At 35.9% G+C, this 16,645-nt stretch overlaps 1 pseudogene across 1 annotated transcript in view; it reads left to right on the forward strand.

Annotated features, from left to right (window-relative positions):
• LOC306664353 (mannosylglucosyl-3-phosphoglycerate phosphatase-like) overlaps positions 1–339 on the forward strand; it is a 70,354-nt pseudogene extending 70,015 nt beyond the window's left edge. The window contains exon 9 of the transcript in view: positions 155–339. The product of the transcript in view is annotated as a mannosylglucosyl-3-phosphoglycerate phosphatase-like (transcript). The remainder of the gene's footprint in view (positions 1–154) is intronic.
• Positions 340–16,645: the final 16,306 nt, after the last annotated feature.

The raw sequence follows: 16,645 nt of genomic DNA on the forward strand, positions 1-16,645 counted from the left end.
ACATTTAGTACATGATGAAATTTTATTCATGGTTATACAGTTGATTGTAAAGAATGAGTATTCAGAGAAATTTAGGTTAAATAAAATTTTTTATATAACTTTTAAGTATTTTTGTGGTCATTATGCATTTAAACTGGTCTTACTATACTTACAGCTTTTGAGGAAGAGTCAAATAAACCATAATCAATAATTGCAGCATGTGGCATTGAAGGACGAATTTGCCATATTTCTCAGGACATGAAAAAACATTTGCACTAACTTAGAACTGCAAGAAAACAAGGCTTAAGAACTTTTCCCACTGTTACTGATAATACATCTGAGAATTCTGATTCTGATTGAAATATAATATGGGTGATGTGTTGTTTTAGTCAATACCAAAGTGAATGTGACCAATTAACATGTAATTTTAGCATTATTATGTAATTAGCATAGTAATGTAATTGATTCTTTTATATTCTAGAATTGATGTTAATTCAAGAAATATTGCTCTAAATGTTCGTTTTATTTGATTCTTACCAAGTCATGTAACTTTTGACTTTTCTGTAGTTATGCAGGAAACAATATATGTACACTTGTGAAAAAGTTTGAGATTTAAGTATATTACATGCTGTTTCCAGATTAAATTACTTCCATGTTCACCTTTTTACAGTATTTATTTATATTATCTTTTTTCTCTTAATCTTGCTTTGCTTATTTTTTTTCTAAAATAGTATCCTTTTCCTTCCACTTTTAGTTTAGGACCACTTTATTTTGCTATTATGACTCATTTAATCCAGATTGTAAAAACATAAGGTAACACCGATTATTACTAATCGTGGTAACTAATGAAGTTATAAAGTATAGTGGCAGTGGGATAATAAATATTTTTAGAAGTCCTGAGTTGTTCATCTTAAAGAAATAGACAACAGTAAGTTTCAAGATGGTGGACCAGAGGGTGACTGCATCTCCTGGTGCTCCAGAACTCAGGATTCAAGAAGGGGAGGTATTGAGAGACTCGGAAGAACTCGGAGATGCTGGGTGAGTCGCTCCCACCGGTTGAAACTCGGCCCGGAAGCAAGCTGGGACAGTGGACAGCTTCTTGGAGCAGGGCAGGGTGGCAGAGGTTTTCACCAGCAGCCCGGCACCATCTGGTGGCAGGTCCGTTCCATGGCCAGCTTCTCTGAGCAGACCCGCCCAGTGAGAGGCTTTGCGTGGGCAACCAGCCCCAAGTGGTGGGCCCCGGTCCAGTCCTCAGACCAGGGCAGGGGGGCCAGAGGCTTTCCTGGGCAGCCTGGCTCCATCCGGTGGCAGGCCCAGTCCACAGCAGGCTTCTCAGAGTAGGCCCACCTAGTGAGAGGCTTTCTGAGCACACCCATCCCCCAATCCTGCACCCAGCAGGGGGACAGGGACAGCTTTCTTCTGAAGCACTGCATTATCAAGTTCCTCCAAGACTTCAGTCTACTGAAGGTTATGATATGCTGGATATCTACAGGGACACTATAAGCCAATAGAGGAAATCTGCAATATCTCAGAGTCCCACTGATATCTGACCATTATGAGAAAACAAGGGAAGAAAATGTCCCAAACAAACCTAGATGCTATATCAGTAAAACCTAATGACAGCATGACAGAAGAAATGTCAGAAAGAGAGTTCAAATATACATAATTAAAACAATCAGAGAAGCAAATGAGGAGATGAAAGATCAAATGCAGGCATTGAAGGATGAGATGAAAGAGCAAATGCAGGCATTAAATGATCACACCAATCAACAGTTAAAAGAGCAAATATGGGAAGCAAAAGATCATCTCAATAAAGAGAGATACTGAAAAAAAAAAAAAACCAAACAAATCCTTGAAATGAAGGAAACAATAAACCAAATTAAAAACTCCATAGAAAGCATAACCAATAGGATAGAACACCTGGAATACAGAACCTCAGACATTGAAGAAAAAATATTTATTCTTGAAAACAAAGTTGACCTAACAGAGAAAATGGTAAGAAATCATGAACAGAATCTACAAGAATTTTGGGATATCATGAAAAGGCCAAATTTAAGAATTATTGGGATAGAGGAGGTCACAGAGAAACAAACCAAAGGAATGAACAACCTATTCAATGAAATAATATCAGAAAATTTCCCAAATCTGAAGAATGAAATGGAAAATCAAATACAAGAGGCTTATAGAACTCCAAATACACAAAATTACAACAGACCCACACCAAGGCACATTATAATGAAAATACCTAACATACAAAATACAGAATTTTAAAGGCTGTGAGAGAAAAGAAACAAATTACATTCAGGGGGAAACCAATACGGGTATCAGCACATTTTTCAATCCAGACCCTAAAAGCTAGAAGGGCCTGGAACAACATTTTTAAGCCCTGAAAGAAAATGGATGCCAACCAAGAATCTTATACCCAGCAAAACTTACCTTCAGATTTGATGATGAAATAAAATCCTTCCATGATAAACAAAAACTAAAAGAATTTACAAAAAGAAAGCCAGCATTACAGAACATTCTCAGCAAAATATTCCATGATGAGGAGATGAAAAACAATGATGCAAATCAGCAAAGGAAAGAACTAGCCTAAGGGAATAGCCAACTAAAGGAGAAACCAAGTCGTGTCAAAACACAAAAATGAGCCAAATGACTTGAAATACATATCATATCTCAATAATAACCCTGAATGTTAATGGCCTGAATTCATCAATCAAAACACATAGACTGGCAGATTGGATTCAAAAGAAAATCCAACAATATGCTGCCTGTAAGAGACTCATCTTGCAGAAAGAGATACCCACAGACTAAAGGTGAAAGGATGGGAAAAAAACCTACCATGCACATGGACACAGCAAAAACCCTGGAGTATCCATCCTCATTTCAGATAATGTGGACTTCTAGCCAAAGTTAGAAGGGATAAAGAAGGACATTACATACTGCTTAAGGGAAGCATAAATCAGCAAGACATAACAATCATTAATATCTATGCCCAAAACATTGGGTCATCCATGTAGGTCAAACAAATCCTTTTCAATTCCAGAAATCAAATAGACCACAACACAATAATACTAGGCAATTTTAACACACCTCTCTCACCACTGGATAGATCTTCCAAACAAAAATTGAACAAAGAAACCATATATCTCAATAACACAATAAATAATTTAGACTTAACAGACATATATAGAAAATACCATCCAACAAAGAGCAAATATACCTTCTTCTCAGCAGCACATGGATCATTCTCTAAAATAGACCATATTTTATGCCATAAAGCTATGTTAGCAAATACAAGAAGATAGAGATACTACCTTGTGTTCTATCAGATCATAATGGATTGAAATTAGAAATAAATGACAGAATAAAAAACAGAAACTACTCCAACACCTGGAGATTAAATAATACGCTATTATATGATGAATGGATAACAGAAGACATCAAGAGGTAAATAAAAAAATTCTTAGAAGTAAATGAGAACAAAGACACATCATATCAAAATCTTTGGGACACAGAGATGAAAGCAGTACTTACAGGAAGATTTATTTCACGGAGTGCATTCCATAAAAGAAGTAAAAATCAACAAATGACGTAACACTACCGCTTAAAGCTCTAGAAAAAGAAGAACAGAACAACACCAAAAGTAGTAGAAGACAGGAAATAGTTAAAATAAGATCTGAAATCAATGAAATTGAAATGAAAGAAACAATAGAAAAAATTAACAAAATAAATAGTTGTTTCTTTGAAAAAATAAACAAAATTGATAAACCCTTAGCCACACTAACAAAGAGAAGAAGAGAGAAAACTCAAATTACTAAATTTCGGAATGAACAGGGATGTATCACGACAGACACGAGTGAAATACAAAACATAATTAGAAGCTATTTTGAAAATCTATACTTCAACAAATCAGAAAATCTTGAAGACATCACAGGTTTCTATAGACACATGAATTACCTAAACTGAACCAGGAGGACATACACAATTTAAATAGATCAATTTCAAGTAATGAAATAGAAGAAGTCATCAAAAGCCTACCAACAAAGAAAAGTCCAGGACCAGATGGGTTCTCAGCCGAGTTCTACAAAACCTTTAAAGAAGAACTCATTCCAATACTCCTCAAAGTATTCCATGATATAGAAGAGGAGGGAACTCTCCCAAACTCATTCTATGAAGCCAATATCACCCTCATACCTAATCCAGACAGAGACACATCGAGGAAAGAAAATTTCAGACCAATATCCTTAATGAATATCGACGCAAAAATTCTCAACAAAATTTTAGCAAATCGCATACAAAAATATGTTAAAAAGATAGCGCACCATGATCAAGTGGGTTTTATCCCAGGGATGCAAGGTTGATTCAACATCTGGAAACCAATAAATGTAATTCATCGTATCAACAGACTTAAAGTCAAGAATCACATGATTATTTCGATAGATGCAGAAAAATCATTTGATAAAATACAGCACCCCTTCATGCTCAAAACACTAGAAAAAATAGGGATAATAGGAACATTCCTTAACATTGTAAAGGCCAACTATGCCAAGCCAATGGCCAATATCATTCTAAATGGTGAAAAGCTGAAAGCATTCCCCCTAAAAACTGGAACAAAGCAGGGATGCCATCTTTCACCACTTCTATTCAACATTGTCCTTGAAACTCTATCCAGAGCAATTAGACAGACCAAGGAAATTAAAGGGATACGAATAGGAAAAGAAAAACTCAAAACTATCACTCTTTGCTGATGACATGATTATATATTTAGAGGAACTGGGAAATTCCACCAGAAAACTTTTAGAACTCAAAAGTGAATTCAGTAAAGTAGCAGGATATAAGATCAATGCTCATAAATCCAATGCATTTTTATACATAAGTGATGAATCTTCAGAAAGAGAATTTAGGAAAACTACCCCATTCACAATAGCCTCAAAGAAAATAAAATACTTGGGAATCAATCTAACAAAAGATGTGAGAGACCTCTATAATGAGAACTACAGGACACTAAAGAAAGAAATTAAAGAAAACCTTAGAAGATGGAAAGATCTCCCACATTCTTGGATAGACAGAACTTATATTGTCAAAATGGTCATACTTACCAAAAGTGCTATACAGATTGAATGCAATTCCAATTAAAAGCCCAATGACGTACCTTATAGAAATAGAACAAGCAATCATGAAATTCATCTGGAAGAATAAGAAACCCAGAATAGGAAAGCAATCCTCAGCAGGAAGAATGAAACAGGGGGTATCGCAATACCAGATCTTCAACTCTACTACAAAGCAATAGTAACAAAAATGGCATGGTACTGGTACCAAAATAGACAGGTAGATCAATGGTACAGAATAGAGGACATGGACACAAACCCAAATAAATACAATTTTCTCATACTAGACAAAGGGGCCAAAAATATGCAATGGAGAAAAGATAGCCTCTTCAACAAATGGTGCTGGGAAAACTGGAAATCCATTGGCAACAGAATGAAACAAACCCTTATCTCTCACCCTGCACAAAAGTCAACTCAAAATGGATCAAGGACCTTGAAATCAGACCAGAGATCCTGCAGATTATAGAGGAAAAAGTAGGTCCAAATCTTCACCTTGTTGGCTTAGGATCAGACTTCCTTAACAGGACTCCCATAGCACAAGAAATAAAAGCAAGAATCAATAACTATGATAGATTCAAACTAAAAAGCTTTCTCTCAGCAAAGGAAACTATCAGCAATGCAAAGAGAGAGCCTACAGAGTGGGAGAAAATCTTTGCCACTCATACTTCAGATAGACCACTAATTTCCACAATATATAAAGAACTCAAAAAACTCTACACCAAGAATACAAATAATCCAATTAATAAATGGGCTAGGGATGTGAACAGACACTTCACAGAAGATCTACGAGCAATCAACAGACATATGAAAAAATGTTCAACATCTCTAGTAATAAGGGAAATGCAAATCAAAACTACCCTAGATTCCATCTCACCCGAATTAGAATGGTGATTATCAAGAATACTAGCAACAATAGGTGTTGGCGAGGATGTGGGGAAAAAGGTACACTCATACATTGCTGGTGGGGTTGCAAATTAGTGCAGTCACTCTGGAAAGCAGTGTGGAGATTCCTCAGAAACCTTGGAATGGAACAATTTGACCCAGCTATTCCACTCCTTGGCCTATACCCAAAGGACTTAAAAGCAGAATACTACAAAGATGCAGCCACATCAATGTTCATAGCTGCTCAATTCACAGTAGCCAGCATGTGGAACCAACCTAGATGCCCTTCAATTGATGAATGGATAAAGAAACTGTGGTATATTTATCTAGTGGAATATTACTCTGCCATAAAGAATAATAAGATTATTGTGTTTGGAGGCAAATGGATGAAACTGGAGAATATCATGTTAAGTGAGATAAGCCAATCTCATAAAACCAAAGGAAAAATGATCTCGCTGATAAGTGGATGATGACACCTTATGGGGGGGAGGGGTCAAGAATGGAGGAAGTAGGGACTGTATAGAGGGAAAAGAGGGGTGGGAGGGTTGGGAGGGGTCAGAGGGTAGGGAGAAAAATAATGATGAATCAAACAACATTACCCTATGTAAATGTATGATTACACAAATGGTATGCCTTTCCTCCATGCACAAATAGAGACTCAAAATGTATCCCATTTGTTTACAATAAAAATAAATAAATAGACAAACTTTTTCTAATGTAGTTTACTTATATTATTATTTCAATTAAAGCAATCTTTGCTACGAGGAAGCAATGAGAAGGAAAGATGTAACAGTAAGCCATAATGAAAAATTTTACTTCATAATTATTTAAAACCAGATTGGACCAAATTAAAAATGAGAAATTGGTTAATTGATAAAATTATGGTCTTTTCTAAATAAACCTTATCTCTGATAGTTTTAAGTTCATAATTTTTAAAGTAAGTCTTCCTGCCTTTTTTTAGTTAAGAGCTATGCATATAGTAATTAGGGAAAAGGGACATTTTTATTTTAGGGAGGCTATCTGTACCTTTTTCTAATTTGTAGAAGGTCAAAGACATGCTGAATTAGTGTGTTAAGTTGTGAATAATAGTGATCATGTAGTAAATACATTAGCATAGTTAACATAAATGGGTTTATCTGGTAGAAGGAACTCTGGTGATTCAGTTTTCATTTAATTCCCTTTTATTTTTAGTTTATTAATCATATGCAGAAATGAATATGCTGAAATACATACATACTCCTCATTATCTCTGATGAATCCCTGATAATAGAAAGTAGACAGGAGTCTACTTTTTATTGTCTACTGTTTCCAACAGTAATTTTGAATTTCATTTGATATGATACCCAGTGGATTTCTGAACTATATTTTAAAATTAGAATCATGAGGAAATCAGAAAGACTTTGTTCTGAAGTTCTTAGGATATGTGGTAGTCATTTAAGTGGGGTTTAGTCATGGTCAAAACTCAAATTGATTTCTGGGGATGTGGCTCAGTAGTCCAGTGCTTGCAAAGTTGCCTAGCATACATGAGGTTCTGGGTTCAGTCCCTAGTAATGAAAAACAAAACAACAACAAAAAACTTGAGCATTTTTAGATGCTTTATAAATGTCCATATTTATAAAGTGCACATTCATTCATTAATCAGATACTTACTGAATGCATATTGTTTTTAGTCATTGAATGCATGAGGGGACTTTGTATGGATGTGTTATTGAGTTTTACTTTTTGCAGTATTATTTATTATAAAAGTTTCTGAATAGATAGAAAGGTAACCAAGGTTAAAACCCTTTATGGCACTAACACAGATGAAAAGTGAAATGAGCATTGGTAACAATAAAAAGATAGTATATCTTTTAAAATGGGCTATTCATTGACTATGTTATAACAATATTAACTTTAGTAATTTCTTGTATTATTTCTGAATACATACATGTTACAGATTAAATAATTTTGCTTGGGAAAGATGACAAGTATAAAGTGGCTCTTCAGATTGTGCTAATCAAAGTAGGAATTTAAAGCTACTTGCTCAGGAAACTAGCAATTATGGTGCTTTCAAAAGTCAGTTTTAATTCATATTCAGAGAAAGCTGAGAATTTATAACTTTCTTTGGAAATCCTTTACAGTATAACTATATAGTATAAAATGTTTGATAGTTTAAAACATCTAAGAGAATATTTTATGCAAGCTTCTGAAACCATTTGTAATGGCATACTTATCATATATCTTTAATCCTTAAAGCAGAACTTTACTGAGGCCTCTTAAAGTTTTCCTCTAATTATCTTGAATTGACAAGATCTGCAGTAGTTTGTACTTTTCATAGCCGAAGAAGTTATTACTCTATTTCCTGAAGTTTTCCATGTTTTACTGTTTTTCTTCCAGCACTTTTTTTTAACTTTCTTTTTCATTTTATTTCTGGAAGTTATTATATATGCTGTGCTGGCATAAAATGGAAAAATTGCAAAAAAGTATTCAGAGAAAGAGGTTCATTTCCATCCATAGATCCTTCTTTCCTCACTGTAGTAATATTTCATTTACTTCTGAGATATTCTATATATATCATAGTGGTTTTTCTTCTGTTGTTCTTTTAAGATATACATGACAGAGTGTGTTTTGACATATTATACATACATGAAGTATAACTTATTCTATTTATGATCCCACCCTTGTGGTTGTACATGATGTGGAGTAACACTGGTCATGTATTTATATATGAACATCGGAAAGTTACGTCCGATTCATTCTGTCTTTCCTATTCCCATCTCCTTTCCCTACCCTTCAGTTTCTTTTGTCCAGTTCAATGACTTCTGCACCCCACCACATTGCATTTTAGTATCTATCTATCAGAGAGAACATTTGGCCTTTGGTTTTGGGGCCAACATTTGGCTTATTTTTCACTTAGCATCATAGTCTCCGTATTCATCTATTTACTGGCAAATGTCCTAATTTCATTCTTTATGGATGAGTAATATTCCAGTGTGTATGTGTCTTCATCTTTTCATCTGTTGCAGGGCACCTAGGATAGTACCATAGCTTTGCTATTGTGACTTCAGCTGCTAAAAACATAGATGCTGATTTTAAATTCTTTGGGTACAAGCTGGAGTGAGATAACTGGCTCAAATGGTGTTTCCATTCCAAGTTTTCTGAGGAATAGCCATACTGCTTTCCATAGAGATTGCATCAATTTGCAGTCCCACCAGCAATGTTGAGTGAACTCTCCCCACATCCTTGCCAAAATTTGTTACTTACATTCTTAATAACTGCCATTCTGACTGGAATGAGATAGAATCTCAGGGTAGGTTTAATTTGTATTTCAAGGAATTAAAAAGGCACTTCACAGAAGAAATATGAATGGTCAAGTATATGAAAAAATGTTCAACATCTCTAGCAATTAGAGAAATGTAAATTTAGTCTTACAGCACTTTCTATCAGTCCTCAATTCAGTGTCAAGTTTAATTTTTATTTCACTGACCCAAGCTATCTGTTGGAATTAGGCTTCCTATTGGGAGCAGGGGTGCTGCTGCTCCCAGTTGATGAAAACTTCTAATTTTTGATTATTATTCTTTAATTATATTGTCTTTTTTATGGCAATGAAGAAGATATGTGTTAATCCAGTTAAAAGTACTGAAAAAGATTTAATGTTGAAAAAATATAAAAATGGGTGGAAATAGGGGTGGTAGAGATCATTAGTTCTCAAACTTTAGTATATTAGAATTAACATAGGAAGTTTTTAAGAATTCCTATACCAATTAAGTGAGAATATTTGGGGGCAGAACTAAATATTATGGAATCAAATAATAGTAGCCATTAGTATTTTTAAGAACTACTCAGGTGATTCTATGCAACCCCATTTGAGAACCAGTAACAGATCTGTAGTTGGCAAACTTTGACCTCTGGGTCAGATCCAGCCAGTGAATTGAATTTTTTTAAAGTATAAAAAAGTTATTTTAAATATAATAAGGTGGATTTAAAAATGTGATACATGCTGTATATGGCCCACATAGCTAAAATATTTTTTAAATTTATTTTTATTGTAAACAAATGGGATACATGTTGTTTCTGTCTGTACATGGAGTAACAGCATGCCATTTGCATATTGATACATTTACATAGAGTAATGATGTTTGATTCATTCCGTTATTTTTTTCCTTCCCCCCCACCCCTCTATACATTCTCTCCTTCCTCCATTTTTTCCGCCCTCCCACCCCCATTGTGTGTCATCATCCGCTTATCAGTGAGATCATTGGTCTTTTGGATTTTTGAGATTGGCTTATCTCACTTAGCATGATATTCTCCAATTTCATCCATTTGCCTGCAAATGCCATAATTTTATTATTCTTTATAGCTCAGTAATATTCCATTGTATATATATACCACAGTTTATTTATCCATTCATCAATTAAAGGGCATCTAGGTTGGTTCCATAGTCTGGCTATTTTGAATTGAGCAGCTATGAACATTGATGTGGCTGTATCTCTGTAGTATGCTGATTTTAAGTCCTTTGGGTATAGGCCAAGGAGTGGGATAGCTGGGTCAAATGGTAGGTCCATTCCAAGTTTTCTAAGGAATCTCCACACTGCTTTCCAGAGTGACTGCACTAATTTGCAGCCCCACCAGCAATGCATGAGTGTACCTTTTCCCCCCACATCCTCGCCAACACCTATTGTTGCTTGTATTCTTGATAATCACCATTCTAATTGGGGTGAGATGGAATCTTAGGGTGGTTTTGATTTGCATTTCTCTTATTACTAAAGATGGTGAACATTTTTTCATATGTTTGTTGATTGCTTGTAGATCTTCTGTGAAGTGTCTGTTCATATCCTTAGCCCATTTGATGATTGGGTTATCTGTATTCTTGGTGTAGAGTTTTTTGAGTTCTTTACATATTGTGGAAATTAGTGGTCTATCTGAAGTATGAGTGGCAAAGATTTTCTCCCACTCTGTAGGCTCTTTCTTCGCATTGCTGATAGTTTCTTTTGCTGAGAGAAAGCTTTTTAGTTTGAATCTATCATAGTTATTGATTCTTGCTTTTATTTCTTGTGCTATGGGAGTCCTGTTAAGGAAGTCTGATCCTAAGCCAACAAGGTGAAGATTTGGACCTACTTTTTCTTCTATAATCTGCAGGATCTCTGGTCTGATTTCAAGGTCCTTGATCCATTTTGAGTTGACTTTTGTGCAGGGTGAGAGATAAGGGTTTGTTTCATTCTGTTGCCAATGGATTTCCAGTTTTCCCAGCACCATTTGTTGAAGAGGCTATCTTTTCTCCATTGCATATTTTTGGCCCCTTTGTCTAGTATGAGAAAATTGTATTTATTTGGGTTTGTGTCCATGTCCTCTATTCTGTACCATTGATCTACCGGTCTATTTTGGTACCAGTACCATGCCATTTTTGTTATATTGCTTTGTAGTATAGTTGAAGTTCTGATATTGCGATACCCCCTGTTTCATTCTTCCTGCTAAGGATTGCTTTTCCTATTCTGGGTTTCTTATTCTTCCAGATGAATTTCATGATTGCTTGTTCTATTTCTGTAAGGTACATCATTGGGATTTTAATTGGAATTGCATTCAATCTGTATAGCACTTTTGGTAGTATGGCCATTTTGACAATATTAATTCTTCCTACCCAAGAACATGGGAGATCTTTCCATCTTCTAAGGTCTTCCTTAATTTCTTTCTTCAATGTTTTGTAGTTTTCATTGCAAATATCTTTTACCTCTTTGATTAGATTGATTCCCAAGTATTTTTTTTTTTTTTTTTTTTTGAGGCTGTTGCAAATGTGGTTGTTTTCCTCATTTCCCTTTCAGCTGCTTTGTCGCCTGGATATAAAAATGCTTTAGATTTATGCGTGTTGATTTTATAGCCTGCTATTTTGCTGAATTCATTGATGAGGTCTAGAAGTTTTCTGGAAGAGTTTCTTGGATCCTCTGAATATAGAATCATGTCATCTGCAAATAGTGACAACTTAAGTTCCTCTTTTCCTATTCGTATCCCTTTAATTTCTTTGGTCTGCCTAATTGATCTGGCTAGAGTTTTGAGGACAATGTTGAATAGAAGTGGTGAAAGAGGTCATCCCTGGCTTGTTCCCATTTTTAAAGGGAATGGTTTCAGTTTTTCTCCATTAAGAATGATGTTGGCCATGGGCTTAGCATAAATAGCCTTTACAATGTTCAGGTATGTTCCTACTATCCCTATTTTTTCTAGTGTTTTGAGCATGAAGGGGTGTTGTATTTTGTCAAATGCTTTTTCTGTGTCAATTGAAATAACCATATGATTCTTAACCTTAAGTCTGTTGACATGATGGATTATGTTTATTGATTTACGAATGTTGAACCATCCTTGCATTCCAGGGATGAACCCCACGTGATGTACAATTTTCTTAATATGTTTTTGGATACGGTTTGCCAATATTTTGTTAAGGATCTTTGCATCTATATTCATCAAGGATATTAGTCTAAAATTTTCTTTCCTTGACGTGTCTTTTCCTGGTTTGGGTATGAGGGTGATATTAGCTTCATAGAATGAGTTCGGAAGGGTACCCTCCTTTTCTATTTCCTGGAATACTTTGAGAAGTATTGGAATGAGTTCTTCTTTGAAGGTCTTGTAGAACTCGGCTGAGAATCTGTCTGGTCCTGGGCTTTTCTTGGATGGTAGATTTTTAATGGCTTCTTCTATTTCATTGCTTGATATTGATCTGTTTAAATCGTGTATGTCCTCCTGGTTCAGTTTGGGAGGAGCATATGTCTCTAGAAATTCGTCAATGTCTTCGGTAGTTTCTATTTTGTTGGAATACAGATTTTCAAAGTAGCTTCTCATTATATTCTGTATCTCAGTGGTATCTGTCATGATATTTCCTTTTGCATCATGTATTTTATTAATTTGAGTCTTCTCTCCTTCTCTTTGTTAGTGTGGCTAAGGGTTTGTCTACTTTGTTTACTTTCTCAAAGAACCAACTTTTTGTTTTGTCAATTTTTGAATAGTTTCTTTTGTTTCAATTTCATTGATTTCGGCTCTGATTTTAATTATTTCCTGTCTTCTACTACTTTTGCTGTTATTCTGTTCTTCTTTTTCTAGGGCTTTGAGCTGCAATGTTAGGTCGTTTAGTTGTTGACTTCTCATTCTTTTCTGGAATGTGCTCCATGCAATGAATTTTCCTCTTAATACCGCTGTCATAGTGTCCCAGAGATTTTGAAATGTATCGTCGTTCTCATTGACCTCTAAGAATTTTTTTTATCTCCTCCCTGATGTTTTTTGTTATCCATGTTTCATTCAATAGCATATTAGTTAGTCTCCAGGTGTTGGAGTAATTTCTCTTTTTTATTTTGTCATTGATTTCTACTCTTAGTCCATTATGATCTGATGGAACACAAGGCAATATCTCTATTTTTTTTGCATTTCCTAAGGGCTGCTTTGTGGCATAACATATGGTCTATTTTTGAGAAGGTTCCATGTGCTGCTGAGAAGAAAGGGAATCCGCTCATTGATGGATGGAATATTCTATATATGTCTATTAAGTGTAGGTTATTGATTGTGTTATTGAGTTTCATGGTTTCTTTGGTTGGATTTTGTTTGGAAGATCTATCTAGTGGTGACAGCGATGCATTAATGTCACCCAGAATTATTGTGTTGTGGTCTATGTGATTCCTGAAATTGAGAAGGATTTGTTTGATGTACAGGGATGCACCACTAAAATATTTTTGATCTATAACTTTACAGAAAGGTTTTGGCTGGCGATGGAGATTATTGTGTTTTCTTAGACCAGCAACATTGATAGAATGCAAGAGCTTTTTAAAAATACATAATCTCAGGCCTTGTCCTAGACTTAATCAGATCTGCATTGTGATTCACATATATGTTAAAGTCTAAAATGACATCATTAAGTATTAAGATCCCTGATACAACCTTTATTGACATAGGTATTCCCTGCTTTTTGGACTGCTATAACAAACTATCTTAGATTAGGTAACAAACAAATTTATTTCTTACAGTTTTAGAGGTTAAGAAGTTCAAGATCAAGGTGCCTGCTGATTTGGTACATATTGAGAGCTTGTTTCTCTTCTCGTTTGTAGTATACACAAACTTTCTTACCTGCCTTTTTCTGTGTCCTTAGTTGGTGGAAGAGGCAAACAAACTCCTTTGGATCTCTTTTAACAGATGGATTAATACCATTCATGAGAATTCTGCTTTCGAAACCTAATCACCTTCCAAAGTCCCTACCTTGTCATGCTAACATACTAGGGATTAGGTGTCAATGTCTGAGTTTTGCAGGGACCCAAACAGACTGCAGCAATAGGTAATTGACTACACAGATGAGACATTATTCAGTTTTATGACACTTGTTACCAAGGATGATTATCATACTTCTTATACCACTACACAGTGATTTCTTAGAGTGATACATTAAAAAATGACCACCAAGTCTTTGCTACTGCCGTTGAGAATCTCATTCCCCTTTCCTTGAATGTGGACTGCTCTTGGAGATTCTCTTGATTGATATAAAGCAGCAGAAATACCAGTACAGGATTTCTGAGGCTGGTCATAAGAAACTGCAACTTCTGCTTGGGTTACATGGATGCTCCCTTTGAGTCCTGAGCCACCAAAGAAGATATCTGACTATTCAAGACTACCATGCTAGACAGGCCATTGGTTAGGTGCTCCATTTGAGTGTTTCAGCTGAGTCCAGTTTCTCATCTATCACTACCTAAGCCTCAGTCATGTGGGTGAGACTGTCTTAGATCTCCCAGGCCTTCTATCTGCCAGTTGAATACTACCAAGTGAATTTTGTTGATGTCCAGTGGAAGAGAAGAATAATCCAGCTGAGCCCTGTCAGATTCTGTTGTGGTTTGGATGTGATGTGTCCCCGAAAAGCATATGTATGAGACAATGCAAGAAGGTTCAGAGCAGAAATGATTGGGTTGTGAGAGTCTTAACCCTATCAGTGAATTAATCTCCTAATAGGGATTAACTGAGTGGTAACTGAAGGCTGGTAGGGCATGGCTGGAGGAGATGGGCATTAAGGGTGTGGCTTAGAAGTATATATTTGTATCTGACAAGTGGAGATCTCTCTCTGCTCTCTGATCATCATTTGAGCTTCTATCCTCTGCCACACTCTTCCACCATGTTGTTCTGCCTCACCTGGAGGCCTGAGGAATGAAGCTGGCTGTCTGTGAATGGAGATCCCTGAAACCATGAGGCCCCAAATAAACTGTTCCTCTTCTATAATTGTTCTGGTCAGGTCTTTTAGTCACAGCAGCAAAAAAGCTGACTAAAACAGATTCTGAGCCACAGAAGTTTGAGAAATTACAAAAAAATTTTAAGCCATTAAATTTGGGCTATATTGTTAGCAGTAGGGCAAATACTCAAATGTACGATACCTCTGTAGTAAATCATTTTGGCTAGGTGAAACTTCATTCTCTGTAATTCCTTTTTCAGTATGTTTCTGGATAAGGAGATTTTCAGAGACATTCTCTCATAAGAATGGGAGGATGGAAGGTAAATGGCTGTTCTGGAGTACACCTGCACCTTCCTCTGATTATTTGTTAATCTACCTGCTAATGTGAAGAAATTTTGCAGGTGTAATTGAAGTCCCTAACCTGTGAGATTTACCTGGCTGGGCCTGATTGACTTAGTCAATTGAGAGTCTACAAAATAAACTTCTGCAGACAATGGTGTTAGCCTTTCTCTAAGGCTCTAGCCTTGTGATCTTTCCATTCTGCTGTCTGGCTGTGGATTCTGGATTTACTTAACCAGTCCCCAAACTGTAAGCCACTTTATTATATATATGTGTACACACATATATGTATATACACAGATATCTCCTGTTAGTTCTGCCTATCTGGTTGGACCCTGAGAAAGATTTTTACCCCAGAAGTGGTTCAAGAGGAACAGATTTTAAGGATGAGTTTTCTGAATTGGTTCATTTTCTGGAATTGGTTCTCTAATCTGTTAAGATTTAAAAGCACTAATAAGTATATCCAGTAGAGAAAAAGACTCTTGTAGTCCACACATGATGGGCTGAGACATTTGCTCCAATTATCACCTTTGGATCTTGTGAGCGCCTATAGAAGGTAAGACTCAGGATACCTAAGTACAAGCTGCTTGAAAATATTTTAGACAAAATAAGGAGCCAAACAGAGTTTGTTGATTACTTGTAACCTACCCAAGGAAATAAAGCAAAGAAAAAGATGAGCTCAGGGCTTTAAATTCCTTGCTAATGATCTAAAAACATCTTTATCTGACCTTGAAGCAGTAACTATAAGGCTGGGGTTCCTGAAAATAAAAGCTAGAGTCTTCTCCTGTAAATGGCAAACTGAATTCTTAACCACTCTTGTTAGTTTGGTCACTGATTGGGAAGCAACAGATTCCTACAAACAGGAGTGGGGAAATATGGGTAGCTAATGATAAAGTTGAGGTTCTCAACCACCCTAATGAAATTGTCTTTGCCAACAGAAGCAGTCCTTTCACCTCTGTTTGAGGAAGTGTGGTGGTTAAACATCCTGGGTGTTTCTGTGAGGGTGTTTATGGGTGAGCTTCCTATTTAAATGTGAATGAGTAAAGTAGATTTCCCTCCATAATATAGGTGGGTCTCATTCATCAGTTGAAGGCCTAACTAAAACACAAAGATGACTAAGAAATCTCCTACCTGATTTCCTTTGAACTGGACCATCACCTGTTTCTGGTTC

Source organism: Sciurus vulgaris (genome assembly GCF_902686455.1).
Source record: "Sciurus vulgaris genome assembly, chromosome: 6".
In the NCBI taxonomy this organism is placed as follows: Eukaryota; Metazoa; Chordata; class Mammalia; order Rodentia; family Sciuridae; genus Sciurus; species Sciurus vulgaris.